The 15,061-nt window shown below is 39.1% G+C and overlaps 1 protein-coding gene across 5 annotated transcripts in view; it reads left to right on the top strand.

The window, feature by feature from the left end:
- DPP6 (dipeptidyl peptidase like 6) overlaps nt 1–15,061 on the top strand; it is a 1,028,806-nt gene that overhangs the window by 637,709 nt on the left and 376,036 nt on the right. The gene's annotated exons all lie outside the window — the stretch shown is intronic.

The raw sequence follows: 15,061 nt of genomic DNA, 5'->3' as shown, positions 1-15,061 counted from the left end.
ATGTATAACTGATTCACTTTGCTGTACACCTGAAACTAACACAACATTGTAAATCAACTCTACTCGAATAAAAATTTTTTTAAAAAGAGAAAAAAATTCTGGAACAAACAATTTAAAAACATTATATATATAAAATGTTATATATATATATATATATATACACACAAATATGTATAATTTATATATATATAAAATACTATATTGTTTGATGAATTTTCAAACTGAACAGACTACATAGCCTGCACCCAGATTAAAAAAACAGAATGTAGCCAGCATCCCAAAGCTGCCCCATATGCTTTCTCATCATTAGTCTCCCTAAGGGTAACCTGATTTCTAACATCATAAAATAATTTTGCATACTTTTATACTTCTTGCGCTTACGTTATTAATGTAATCATGTAATATCTATTATTTTACAGCTGGTTCTTTTGTTCAATATAATGTTTGTGAGATTCATTGTTATACTTTAAGTTGTATTTATGCCCAGTGTTTTAATCGGTGATGGACTGTCTTTTCATGAGGTCTCATATAATCCTTATGAAAATTGCACAGTAGCTTAACAGTAACTTAATAACTTTTGTGTATATCATAACAAGTAATGAATACCTTACTGTTTCTTATTGTTTCTTGTAGAAATAGGTGGTTTGCCCATTTTTTCTAGGCATTTCCTCTCTGTTCTCCTTCCTACATTAAACTCATCCCCCAAATCCAGTCTTGTCATAGTCCATCTATTATCAGTGACCATGACCAGGTGTCCTGTCATGGGACACATAGGTTACTTGATGGGTCTCTAGTATTGTTCATTTGCACTTGGGCATCTGTGGTTGTGTTTGTAGGTTCTTTTCACACCCACCTGCCAGCTGATGAATTGGGTGAGTCGTGTCTCTCTAGTCTTGAAATAGGTATTTGTTTTGCTACTCTTCTTACTGTTGTTTCTGATTAATGTGTCAATGCTAATTGAGACTAAGTGCTGTAAACGGGTGGTGCGGATAATATTTGTTATGACAATCCAGAATATGGGAGAGATCGGTGACAACAGGAAGCATTTGTGGAAGGTATTTTGGAGGATGAGGAATTTGAAAGACAGATCTGGTGTTAATGGAAGGAAAAGAAGGAGGGTCACCATGAGCCAGAATGAGCCTGGTGTGCTTGCTGAACAGGAGATGCCTGGCCTGCCAGCACTGAGGGACGGGACGAGTGTCAGGAGTTAAGGCTGACTGGGAGAGTCTGGAAGGCCAGGCACTGAATTCGAGATTGTGCTCTTATGGCTCCAACTGTCTGTAACAATTTATATGTCATAACTGCTTTTAGCATGTGTTAAACCCATGAGTGATCTTATCATTGGAAGGGGGAAAAGGGCATATATGTGCTCATAAATACGTGAATACGTTTCAGGAAGTTCGTGGACCTGGTCAGCCTATCTGTTAACCATCTTAGGGATCAGCTTGAGTGTTTTTCCAAAGCCCAGATGTTATGATGTATCCATTAGAGTACTTTCGTCCATAAGGAACAAAATACCTAACTAAAATACTTCAAACTGTAGGTGTTTGTCATGTTTCCCAAAACAAGAAGTCTAGACCCACTCAGTCCCAGGATGATTCAGTTGCTCAAAGACCATCTTTCTCTGCTGCCATCATCTTCATGTCAGCAAAGTAGCTGCAACGGTGCCATGCATCTCATCTTGCACCCTCACAGGAAAGAAGGGGAAATCAGAACTTGCCTCACGTATTTCTTTATTTCCCCGAAACTAGCCAGGAGGCAGCTTATTCATATAACTATATTGCATGGCTACCCTTAGCTGAAAGGGTTGAGAGAACAAGTATTTCACAGGAGTCTGCCTCTGCTGAGTTGGCAGAGGGCCATGGCTCCTGGGGAGGCAGTGTAGTATCTGCCACAATCAGTAAGACCCCTTGACTTTTGAAGTAGTGGAGGAACGAGGTCTACATTCCTTGAACTTGAACAGTGAGTTTGCACCATTCTTTAAATTGAAACAAATTTGAAAAGAGGGAGTTCTGACAGATTCTCCTAAAAGAAAGAATTAATTTACACTGCTACTAACCTTATAGTTAGTTGCAAACTTCCAAAGTCCTGAGAAGTGTGTCCCTAGGAGAATCTTAACAATCTCTCTTCTGACTTTTCATCATTAGTTCTAGAAGGATTGTTAGGTGCATCGTGTTTATTTATTGAAACCTTACACTAAAGAGCCATTTATCAACAGGATGGCGATAGATGCTTACTATTCATGCTTGCATGAAGACTCTAAATTAAGGCAAATGTGCCTACATATTTATTCATAAAGGGGTACTTTTCAAAGCGTTGCTACATTATGCATCCTATTTTAAAGGCATAGTTGCATATAAACTGTGAAAAGGAGTACATCTTATCCTGGCACTCTGGTTTTCTCTGGAGTCTATTGCTTGGTTTAGATGAGAGCCTGTTGGTAAATTTCAAGTGAATTTTGGGATCCTTAGGGACCATGTGTTACAAGGGGCTGGCTGATCTAGTAGATGCTATTTTAGGGAAGACTCTGGCCAGTCAGGACCCAAAGGCAGCAATTCAGGTCTAAGCTGAGTTTCTGGGTCTAGGTCAGAACACAGAAATGGATGATATAATAAAGTCAGAGAAATAGAGAGAAGTTGTCCACAATGAACTAGGCAGCTCAGGGGACTGAAGAAGTTGAAGTTAAATCACCTGCCTGAGTGAGACAGAACTCTCACCTTAAACCCTGGTTCAACAACCATTTATCACTGAAGTAGAAACAACATGTATATGCACTTTCTCAGATTGCTATTGCATATTCCCCAAATCCCAGATTACTGCTAACTTAACTCTGTGCTTTTATGTGAGGTATTTAAAATCACCAGAAATTAGGTTAAATGATAATCTACAGAACGTCAGATTTAACCAGTCTTTTTTCTCCATCACTTTTCCCTTGTTCAGATTCTTTTTTTATGTCTTTTTTAAAAGTTCAGTAAGTGTGTGATTATTGCATTTTCAGAGGATGCCTTCTAAAGTGGTGGGTTAGTTGGAAATGGGACAAAAGGTGTTGAGGGATGTGGTAGGCAAAAAAAGGACCTGTCATCCCAGGGGTGGGTCCTCACAGATGTGGTCCCATTGAGCATCTTGAGATGTGGGGTTTTCTTGGATTATCCAGTGGGTCCTAAATGAAATTACATGCATCTCTGTAAGAAGGAGGCAGAGGGAGATGTGACAGAGAGGGAGGGGAGAGGCCACATGACCAGGAGGCAGAGATTGGAGTGATACAGTCACAAGGCAAGGAGCACCCAGAGCCCCAGAAGCTGAAAGAGGCAAAGAAGGCATTCTCCCTTAAAGCTTCCAAGGAGCCCGCTGACACCTTGATTTTGACCCATTGAAACTGAGTTTAGACTTCTGGCCTCCAGAACCATGAGAGAATAAACTTGTGTTTTAAGTGACCAAATTTGTGGCAATGTGTTACAGCAGCCCCAGGAAACTGTACAAAGGGAAATAAATGCCTTCAGCAATTTCACAGTGACCGCATCTTGAAGACAGGCATGAACGTGGACTCATGGAGTGATCAGAACTAGAGAGACACGTGCTGGACACTTTGGGGACCATGGACAAGGTGATGGCCGTGTTCGGTGCCTCACCTCCCAGTGAGAACCCACGCCCGCGCCTCCCTCCTCCCTGGGGGAGTCCTCTCAGTTTCAAACTGTGATTCTTTAGCATCTCTACCACCAGAAAAAGGACTGAAATTCATTCACATTAAGGTGTATACTTGTGTTTTTAAAAATTTGAGAGGAAAAGACAGTATCTATCTCCCACATTGACTTATTTCTTTTTATTATTTTACTTACAAGCACTAAGCAGATACAGACTCCACTTACAATTCATATAAACTTAACAGCAAGAGCCAAGTTAAATACAGATCAATCAACAAAGCTAATAAAATTCAAATTAAAAAGTGGACATTTTGTATGACAAATAATAATGGTTCTCAAAACGAAATCATCCGTTAAATGTGTGTAGGGTATTTGCTATTGTGACACCGATATTTTGAGATGGACATGCCTGCTCTTGCAGGCACCAGGTAAAGAGTGGTCCCGCCCACTTCTCTGTTGGGATCTGCACACCTGGTTCACGTAGCACACTGTGCTTGGGGAAGACTAAGTTAGCTGACCTTGGCATTGGTGCATCGTGAAGACATGTGCTCACCCAGAAAATAAATTTGGGTGTGAGTGTGCTTATGATCAGAATATAACTTTATACATATTTATTGCCCAAATAATATATTTGGGTGTGAGTGTATGCTTATGATCAGAATACAACTTTATAAATATTTATTGCCCCAATGATATATATAAACTGAAGAATAAACAGTGAAAAAGATACTAACAATCTAAATTAAATTATAGTAATAATTTTCTCATATTATCTGTTCTACAACCAGTCCCTAGATATCATTACTTTTGACCATTTCTGAGTTTGGTTCTTCTGGCATTTATTCCTGTCATCCTTAATGCTATGCTCGTATATCAGTATTCACAGACTACTTCCCATCAAAGTAGAACATTTAGTTCACTTACATTTCCTCCCACTTCCTTTTCTTCACTCTGGGTTGTAGAACCTATCAGGTTATTTTTCGTTCCTCTGGAGATCTCTTTCATAAGTTCACGCGAGACTTTCTTTAAACATACATTTCTTGTTCTGCTGATCTTGAATGGAGCCTCCTGGCTTCTCACTACACAAGAGGGAGAAGCTGGTGCCTACGCATCTTCTCCTGTATCCCAACACGGTGCCTACAGCTCTTTCTCTCAGCTCTGGGTGATATTTACAACTTTCCACTTAATAAAATCTCCCCCGAAACGATCAGTTGATTTTAAAATGGAAAATTCTAACACAACGTTGTAAATCAACTATCCTTCAACTAAAAAAAAACAAAAACAAACAAACAAAAAAACACAGATCTTTAAAACAAGTGCAAAAGCATTTTGCTTTTTTTTTTTTTTGCGGCACGCAGGCCTCTCACTGTTGTGGCCTCTCCCGTTGCGGAGCACAGGCTCTGGACGCACAGGCTCAGCGGCCATGGCTCACGGGCCCAGCCGCTCCCCAGCACGTGGGATCTTTCCGGACCGGGGCATGAACCCATGTCCCCTGCATCGGCAGGCGGACTCTCAACCACTGAGCCACCAGGGAAGCCCAGCATTTTGCTTTTATATTATCTAAGTATCAAGAATAGATTACAGCTTTACCATTTACTACAAAGTCTATGGATAATCACCTAAAGAACCTATAAAAAATAAAAACGAGAAGTTATTCCAAATAAATAAATAAATAGGAAAATTTATTTAAAACATTCACAATTTTTTGCTTAGACGTATATTTCTCTTGTAAAACCTTGACAATGCAGATAAAGCCATAGGGAGAGAGAAATTGTAGTTCTATATCACTAAACAGTTTGTCTGGAGGCCTTCAGGTCAAATAGACTCTCGTTTCTTAAAATCCATCAATAGCTGCAACTAGTTTATTCTTATTTGGACCTTGCCTTTCTTAAACAAACTCGTTTTCTTAGCAATTCTAATGGATTGTTTCTACTTGAAATGAAGTAAAACTGTCTTTATTGCAGACAAAATGAACACCCATATAGATACTGCTAATAAAATGTGTAAGTAGGTTTAGAAAGGGCACCGAATACAGGTCTATATTCAAATATTAATTGTGTTTCCGTGTACTAACCACAAATGTTTGCAAATTGAAATTTTGAAAATACCAGTTGTATTATTCTGCTTGGGCTGGCATAGCAAAGCCACAGACTGCATTCAAACAACAGAAATTTATTTTCTCACAGTTCTCGAGTCCTTAAGCCCAAGGTTAAGGGCCAGCAGGGTTGGTTCCTAGTGAGACCTCTCTTCCTGTCTGGCAGATGGCATCTTGTCACTGTGTCTCCATTGCTTTTTCTCTGCCTGAATGCACAGAGAGAGAGAAAGAAAGAGAGAGCTCTGTCTCTATTCCTCTCTTTTTACAAGGATATCAGTCCTGTTGGATTAGGGCCCCACCTTTATGATCTCATTTAACTGCAACCTTTAAGGTTCTGTCTCCAAGTACAGTCACATTGGGATTTAAGGCTTCAACATATGAACTGAGGAGAGAGGAGACAATTCAGTCCAGTACATAAGGACAACTTTGCTTGGCATTACCTTGTCTACACAGTCTGACCTCAAAGATTTACATCCATCCCACATACAAAGTACATTCACTCCATCCTAAGGCCCCCAGAAGCCTCAAACTATTACAGCATCGGTTCAAAGCCCAAAATCTCATCAGCTCAGCAGTCCCAAATATCATCATGAAAATAATCTAGATGAGTTATGGGTAAGACTGGGTGTGCTCCATCCTGGGGCAAAATTCATCACTATCATGAATCTGTGAAACGAAAGAAATAAGTGTCTTCTTCTGAATACAGTGGTGAGACAGGCATAGGATAACAGTTATAGGCATTTCTGTTCAAAAAAGGGGAAAATTGAAGGAAAAAAGGGGTAACCAGTTCCAAACCATTTCTAAATCCAATTGGGCAAACTCCTTTAGTTTTAAAGGCCTGGGAATAATGCTCTGAGGCTTTCAGCTCTGCCCTCTGGAGATCATTCTTCTTCTTCATGAAAGGTAGCATGAGTTTGTAGCTGAGTAATTTTATCAGCACATTTCCCGTCTGAGGAATTTGGAAGTCTGACACCCTTCTTTTATTTCATAGTCTCTCTGTCCTTTTCAGTCCGAGCTGGCAATGCTACTGCAGGTATAGAATTCTTAAGAACCTGTGGGTCTCCTATGTATGTCATGGGGATCCATTCCGTTAGACATGACTCCTCCACAGGATTTTCCTAGATACTCCCTTCTCTATGTCTGGCTTCTGCTGAGATGGCTGAGGAGATCTATGAGTTACACACTTAGGTTTCAAAGAGCTTTTCGTGTGTCTGCATACCCTGAGCTTTTGATCTTTCAGACATATTGGCAAAAGTTTGTTGTGCCACATCTACTGCTTCTCCTCTCCTAGTAGTGAATTTCTCAACTTTTGCATCTTTTACAATCTGGATAAGGGGAGACAAAGAAGATACAGAAATAGCCAATAAGCACTTGAAAAGATGCTCAACACCATTAGCTTTGGAGTATTATTCATCCATAAAAAGGAGTGAAGTGCTGATACATATTATTACATACTATTACATGGATGAAACTTGAAAATATTATGATAAGTGAAATATGCCAATCACAAAAGATCAAGATATTGTACGATCCTATGTGAGTTACCCATACTAGCCAAATGTATAGATACAGAAAATAAATTTTTCATTGCTTAGGCCTGGGAAGAAAGGGGTGGGAATGGAGAGTGACTGCTAATGATTATGGAGTCTTCGGAAGGGGGAATACTGAAAACGTTCTAAACTTAGATCACAGTGGTGGTTGCACAACTCTGTTGAACATACTGAAACCATTGAGTTGTACACTTCTGATGGGTGAATTATATAGTGTGTAAATTTTATCTTAATAAAAATGTCCAAAAGAAGGAGAAGATTAGGTAAACATATCAACCTTTGTGCATTTTATTATGTGAAGTCCAATGGTTATAGCTCACTAAAGGAAACAGGCAGATAAATATATTTTAAGGTTTTAATTTATTTCCTAGATCTAAAAGAATAAGGTAAGGGCATAAAGAAGAGATGAATATCTTTGATGTTTTTGATTGAGAAGCTTAAAAAAAAAGCACGACATCTAGAACTTCTTAATTTATAGGGTGTGTTGAATAATGCTGATAACTTGGTTTCTAGCATTTGAGTAAAATGTGCAGTATGACTAATTTCGGTATTATGCTATGAGCTTCCTTAGATGCTTCAGAAGGTATGTGAACTTGTAAGAAAAAGCCTTTAAGATAGATCAATATCTGTGGGACTCTTTGTAGATATAAATTTGGGTTATAACCATAAATAATATATTTCAGTAATGAAAAGACTTTATTACAAAAAATAAGCAAAAAATGAAAGCAAAGATGTAGATTTTAAAAATGCTCATTTAACAGAAATTAGCTGAACGTGTGTATGTGCCAGGCTCCTTACAGGGATGAAGAAGACACAGTTTTTGTCTTAAAAAGAAAAGGGGAACAATCAAGCTAGTATGGGAAGTAGACTTGAAATAATCAGTTCCATGCTGACTCCTGGGAGCAGAAGGGAAAGCATGATCAACTTTGTTTGGACGAGTCAAAGAGAGGTACCTCCTAAAAGCAGCCTTGACTGTGGATTTTCTTGTAGCTCCTCCACCATCACTCCTGACAATGTGGTTTAATGTAATTCTTTTTTTTAAATTTTATTGATGCCTAGTTGAGTTACAATGTTGTGTTAATTTCTGCTGTACAGCAAAGTGACTCAATTTACATATATATACATTCTTTTTCATATTCTTTTCCATTATGGTTTATCACAGAATATTGAATATATCGATAGTTCCCTGTGCTATACAGTAGCACCTTGTTGTTTATCCATTCTGTATATAATAGTTTGCATCTGCTAATCCAAAACTCCCAATCCATCCCTCCCTCACTCCCCTCCCCCTTGGCAACCACAAGTCTGTTCTCTATGTTTGTGAGTCTGTTTCTGTTTTGTAAATAAGTATTTGTATCATTCTTTTTAGATTCCACATATAAGTGATATCGTATGGTATTTTTCTTTCTCTGTCTGACTTACTTTACTCAATATGATAATCTCTAGGCCCATCCATATTGCTGCAAATGGTATTATTTCATTTCTTTTTATGGCTGAGTAGTACTCCACTGTATATATGTACCACATCTTCTTTATCCATTCATCTGTCGGTGGACATTTAGGTTGTTTCCATGTCTCGGCTATTGTAAGGAGTGCAGCAATGAACATTGACGCGCATCTATTTTTACAAATTAGAGTTTTATCTGGGTGTATGTCCAGGAGTGGGATTGCTGGATCATATGGCAACTCTCTTTTTAATACAGTTCTTAACCCAACCATAGATACTTTGTTTCTTACATTCGGGAGTGGACTTTTCCAGAGAGATTTCTCCAGAGAATTGTATTTTGCTGTAATTTGGAGTAAATCTCACTATTTGTAAAGGGAGAGAGTGCTCCGTTGACTCAGTGGCTGCTGCTTCCTACTGTCTTTAGGATTTCTGTGTATGAGATGTTTCCTTCTCAGTCCTGACCTAAGGATTCACGTGGTAAATGATCTGGACAGGTTAACTCAGGATTAGGTGAAAAATTCCCAAATTCGTATCATGATTTGTAGGCATGTTACCTGGTTTAAATGTCATTGTTCCTAAGCTGTGGGTAGTGAAGCGTAACTAAATTTATTCTTTCATTGTGATAAGAATCTACCTACCAAGGAAATATGAGTAGTATCTATAGCAGACATTATTATTGACTGAACTTCTTTTATTTAAGAAAGAAAGAAAGAAAGAAAAAAGAAATCTAACTGGAAGTATTGGGCCCAGCCTCTAACCATATCTGACATAGTGCACTCATTCAGCTCACATGCGGGCAGAGTGAAGGGAAATGTTTCCTGTGTTTTCACTGAGCTTTTTCGTCTTACTGCGCAGCTCTCTGTGTTAGGATAGTCGTCAGTGGAACAGGCTGCAGTGATTTGCTTTTCAGCAAATGCTTTGTCATTGGAACTTGTGAACTAACAGTGCAAACACTGAAAAATGAAAAATTGATTTCCACATGTTCTTCTGTAGGTGTTTGTATGGAAACATACAAATATTATCAACTTCTATAGAAATAACATGCAAGTTTCCCAGTGACTTATTCTAAATGTAAGAGTAGTTTTACTCTGAGTCTCAGATTGGGGTCTGTCTCTCTGTGGAGCTACTTCTGACGCACCCACACTGTCCTTGTCCCCTTCGAGTTTTGAAAGCACTTAGTACTTGACATCAGCCAAACTACTCGTAGCAGGGTGACCACTTGCTATGTGCCAGTCATTATATTGATAGTATGAGTTCCTTGTTAATCTGCTTTGGTGGCTAAGTTTTTTCTAATTAAGGAAATGTATGCCTTAAAATGTTTTTTTCCAACCTTTTCTTTATTTACAGAAAACTTTTTTACCTGGAGAACATAGTGTTTTATCAGGATCATCATTAACATTACCTGCATTTTGTGATTTTATTAGCATCCCAGTTCTGGATTAGGTTGTGAACAAGCCAGATTCTGTGAATAATGTCAATATTTAAGTTCTGCAAATGTGGTTAATGTTAGCTTTACTGCCTTACCATGAATCTTTGGAGAAGCCACTCAGCCTCTCAGGAGCTCAGGTTTACCTTCCATAAAATGGTGTTCCTTCGTCCTCCTTCTTGTAGGATCGAGAGGTAATAACTCTCAGAATCCTCCAAAGACTGCAAAACATTTTAGAGTTGTCAGTTATTCCAATTTCTAACAAAAGCAGAGTTTACAAGAGACTTCTGAGTAATCTGGGTAGGTTTTCTCTGTTATCACCTTGGGTTTGTCAGTAGCTAACCCCCGCCCCCACTAGCAGTATTGAAAACACCTGGGAGGATTATGCGTCAGATTAACCTGCTTTAGGGTCAAAGGATTTGTTTCTAATATTAAAAATCTCTGGAGAAGAGGTTCCAGAATGTTGTCCAATAATTGTACTATTTAACAACATAACTATTTAACAAGCATCAGGAATGGAAAGGAGCCTTGCATTATATACTGACCTACACAAAGAACAACTACATCACTACAGATTATAACAGACCTTTGCATGCCAGTGAGCTAACCAACATGCCAAGTTAATTACAAGTGCCATGTGGTTATCTGACTATAGGACTGAAGGAAACTTCACTTTTCAATCATCCCCAAATTTTCTTCAGGATAAAGTCCAAACTCTAAGAGCCACTGGCCACTTCTTATATCTCCATGTGTATGTTGATTTTCATTTAAAGGTGACAGGTTGAGCATAGAAGTTTTTCCTTTTCATTTCAAGCATTTAGAAATGAGAGAAGATATATAGTAAAAACATAGCTGCAGTCAAAAACCAGAAAGGGAGTTCTTCCTATACCTAGAATAGAAAAGTATTCTTAGAAGAAGGACCGGGTAAAAACCTACAGCAGCAAGTAAGGCCAAATCCCTGCTGCCCTAAAGGAACAGAGGCTAAAGTCAGGCCCAACAGGAGGGGATAGGATACTGGTGTCTATGGAGGCCAGAGGCTGGACAAGTGGCCCCTGCCTTAAAATGGCATTTATGTTCAGAGGTTCTTGAATCTCTGAAAGGGCTCCAGCCCAAATGGCCACATAGGCCTGGTGAGAGCCATTACCCGGATGGACCCTCTGACTGCCCAGGACATTCTTGTGACCATACCACCAGGACACTTGCAGGAGAGAACCTCACAACTAAGATCAAAGGACCCACAGAAACCATCCCCTAAAAGCAGCATACCAGCTTAACACATATAAGAACTTAACTCCAAAGAAATATAAATCAGCTAGGGAAAACAGAAAATGACACTTTAGGGTTTTTTTTTTTTAATGATCGATGTGATAAAAGAGCTTGCAACTGTAAGAGTCGATGATCTTGAGAAAGCTAATTAGGAATATTAGAAATTAAAATATAATTATTTAAAAATTTAAAACTTAGTAGTGAAATGAAACAGTTAGACACACTAGAGAAAAAATAAAGTGGAAAATGGAGCTGAAGAAATCATGCAAGTAGATAAAGTGGAAGACGGAGCTGAAGAAATCATGCTGATTCATAAAGTGGAAGATGGAGCTGAAGAAATCATGCAAATGCTCCCAAAGACATAAAAATGCCAAAGATGTGAAAGAAAAAGCTAGGAGTTTGGAGGCTGGACCTAAAAGCTCCTGTGCAGGTCCAGTGGGGTCTGGAAGGATGGAGCGGTAATGTTGACTGAGACAGTTACTGGTAATATTCCTGATCCAGAGAAAGTAGTTCTTAGACTGAAAATACTACTGACTGGGAAGCAGGATGTTTAAAGAAGATCCACAAGCAGACACTTTCTAATGGAATTTCAGAATATCAGATATAATGAGAGAATCTGCCTTCATCTCGAGACATTTTCAACTCGCACTTTCTACTGTGCCAATGTCGACATGCTCACAATTTCCTGAAAATACTGCCTTCACCAATGCCTTCATGCCCTTGCAATCCTCCTAGCTTGAATGTTCTTCTTTTATCTCGGCTAGGGGGTTCTTTTCTCAAAGAATTCTTTCTGGAATTCCCCCTACTTTTTATTCTGCAGTCTCCTTAAATATTAGCACGCCAGGTCCTGATGCCCTCAGCCCTGTCACTGCTACAGTGTGGTCATTCTTTCAGCCTTGGTTCCATTGCTCTGTGAGATTCTTAAGGTCAGCTTATCAGGTCTTTCATTTGTGATTCTTCAGGGCTCAGCATGACTCCTGAACATGGCAGTCACTCGTGCTTGTCACCACCTCAAAGGGTTTTTGGAATGCATCAGGCTGTAAGTCAGTAACTCAGATAGCACTTGACCATGTGAGCAAGCCGTCAAGGTCCAGAGAGGCCAGCGGTGATGGTTTTGAGGAGGCAGAGCTGATATTGACACAATCAAGTGTCCTGGCGTGGGCGGAGCACTTCGTATAGTGTATATCATAATGCCGCCATTACAAGCTGTCCCTATTTAAGTCGTGTAAGATTTTAAAGTATGTTTTAAAAACAGAAGAAGTAATAGTTTTTTAAAAATAAAACACATTTTTGGACTTCCCTGGTGGTGCAGGGGCACGCTTCCAATGCAGGGGGCACAGATTCAATCCCTGGTTGGGGGTGTTCCGCGTGCCACGCGGCGCAGCCAAAAAAAACCCAAATATATATATATTTTTGGATGAATTCCTAGTCATTTGTGAAAAGAAAATTTTTTATAAAGTGAATAAATTGGCTTTTCATAGTTTACCCAAAGTTTGTTGAAATGACAGTCTTTCATTCTTTTCTTATTAGACATGTGGATAACCAAAATGTGGAGCTAGAATCATCCCTGAATAATGGTGTTTACTTAGATAACAATTTAAGTTTTAATATGATTATTTTCTGACCATATAGCTGAGTGTCTCTGAAATTTTTATTCTTTGTTCTTTTTAAATTTTATTTATTGTATTTTAATTGAAATATATTTGACATATAACATTGTGTAAGTTTAAGGTGTACAACATGTTGATTTGATACATTTATATATTACAATATGATTGCCTTTGTAGGGTTAGCTAACACCCTCTATAAGGTCACATAATTATCTTTTTTTTCGGTAGGAATAATTAAGATCTAGTCTCTTAACAAGTTTGATGTTTATAATATAGTATTGTTGTCTATAATCACTGTACTGTGCACTTATCGACTAGTTGCAAGTATACTTCTTAATTACTAGATCACGGTATAACTTTTATTAGACTGTTGTCTAGTAATCTTTAAAATTTTCATTTATTGTCTGTCTTCCATACTGAAATGCATTGTGTTTGAAGCGGTGTGTCTTTTTTCGGGGCTGCTTCAATTGCAGATAGGAAGGTCCTAGAGGAAAGAATTTGGTTTGGTTTTAACATGTTTTGATCAGCCCCTGGGAGAGCTCCACATATAATCAGGTCTAACAAGAAGGCCACCTTGAACCTTATCATTCTGTAAATTTCGAAAGACTTTTACACACAGTAATCCTATTTGATATGCAAGAAATCAGTCAGTGTGCAACGTTTCTGAGAATTTCAGTAATCTATCACATCCAGGGAGGCCAAAAGAAAGAAACCATAGGAGATGTAACAAAATCTACATGCTAGAACCCTAGAGGAAGCTTTGGAGATTTCATTCAGAGAGTCTATATTCTTATTTGATTATGTAGTATAACAAAAATTCTTTTTGTTTTCCCAACCTGCCACAGATTTTGAAACAGAAAGTTGAAAGAGGCAAAGGGTACTGTTGAGGGCAAGCATTGTGACAGCCCAAGAAATGAAGGTGGCTTAACAGCCAGAAATTGAGGAGAGAAACAGACCTAACAACCAAACATCCAAATGTAAAAGCATACTGATCTGAAGCCACCTCACGTAGGAGGCACACAGACCTCCACACCTTGATTAGCACTGAGGATCCCCCTCAGAGCAGCCCAACACAAAACGGGAGAAAGGAGGACCTGAATCTCAGGAAGAGCACCACAGCTGGCCTCTTCTGTTTAAGAGGGCGGGATCATAAATAAACATTCTAGTAAATGATGTACATCAGAAATGGTTAAGATAAAGAGTTTCTTTTTACTATAAAGGAAATGAAGGTGGTTTGGTGTCCTGTTCTGTGGGTTTAATCTGCTTAGTCTCACAGGTCAGATGCCCAGACAGCCCTTTGTCTTTTCAAAGTAGATGAATGGATTTTTGTGCCACTGGAGAGAACGTCTTCTGAGGCAGATCTAAAACCCCAGACACTTCAACCTCAGGAAACAGGATAAAAGCTGCCAGGTTCCTAAAGTCTCCCGCTGGGGCCCTTAGCTAAACATTGCCTCTTGGGATGGATGTTCAAGTCTTATCCCAGGTGCTTACTCCCAACCATGGTGATCCAGGTAAGGGAGGGCAAAATCTGGTAGTTTGCACACAGAATTTGGGGCGTGATTCTATCTGAAGAAGTAATCCCCAACCTAAAGGCAGCCAGGGACAAGTGAGGCACATGGAGAATAAATACCTAAGGAATGTGTTAGTTGTCTTTGAATTTTCAGCATCCAACGTGTTATCTGCAGTTGGCGTTATAAGTGCTTAATGAATGACTGGTTACATAACAAGTTGAGATCCTTTCCTTTCTTGACTATTCCCGCCTTATTGCTCATCAGTCAGCTTTGAAACAACTGTTTACCTTCATATGTAAGAAATACGATCATTCATGTTTTGCAGGCAGAGGGGGCATAATGATGCCATTTTACTGAACCGTGATTCCCCTTACCATAGTTTTTTTTTTTTTTTTTTTGCGATACGCGGGCCTCTCACTGCTATGGCCTCTCGTGTTGCGGAGCACAGGCTCCGAACACGCAGGCCCAGCAGCCATGGCTCATGGGCCCAGCCGCTCCGCGGCATGTGGGATCCT

This window comes from Orcinus orca, chromosome 9, assembly GCF_937001465.1.
Source record: "Orcinus orca chromosome 9, mOrcOrc1.1, whole genome shotgun sequence".
Taxonomy (NCBI): domain Eukaryota; kingdom Metazoa; phylum Chordata; class Mammalia; order Artiodactyla; family Delphinidae; genus Orcinus; species Orcinus orca.
The sequence above is the reverse complement of the archived record's forward strand: the minus strand, read 5'-3'. Positions and strand labels throughout refer to the sequence as shown.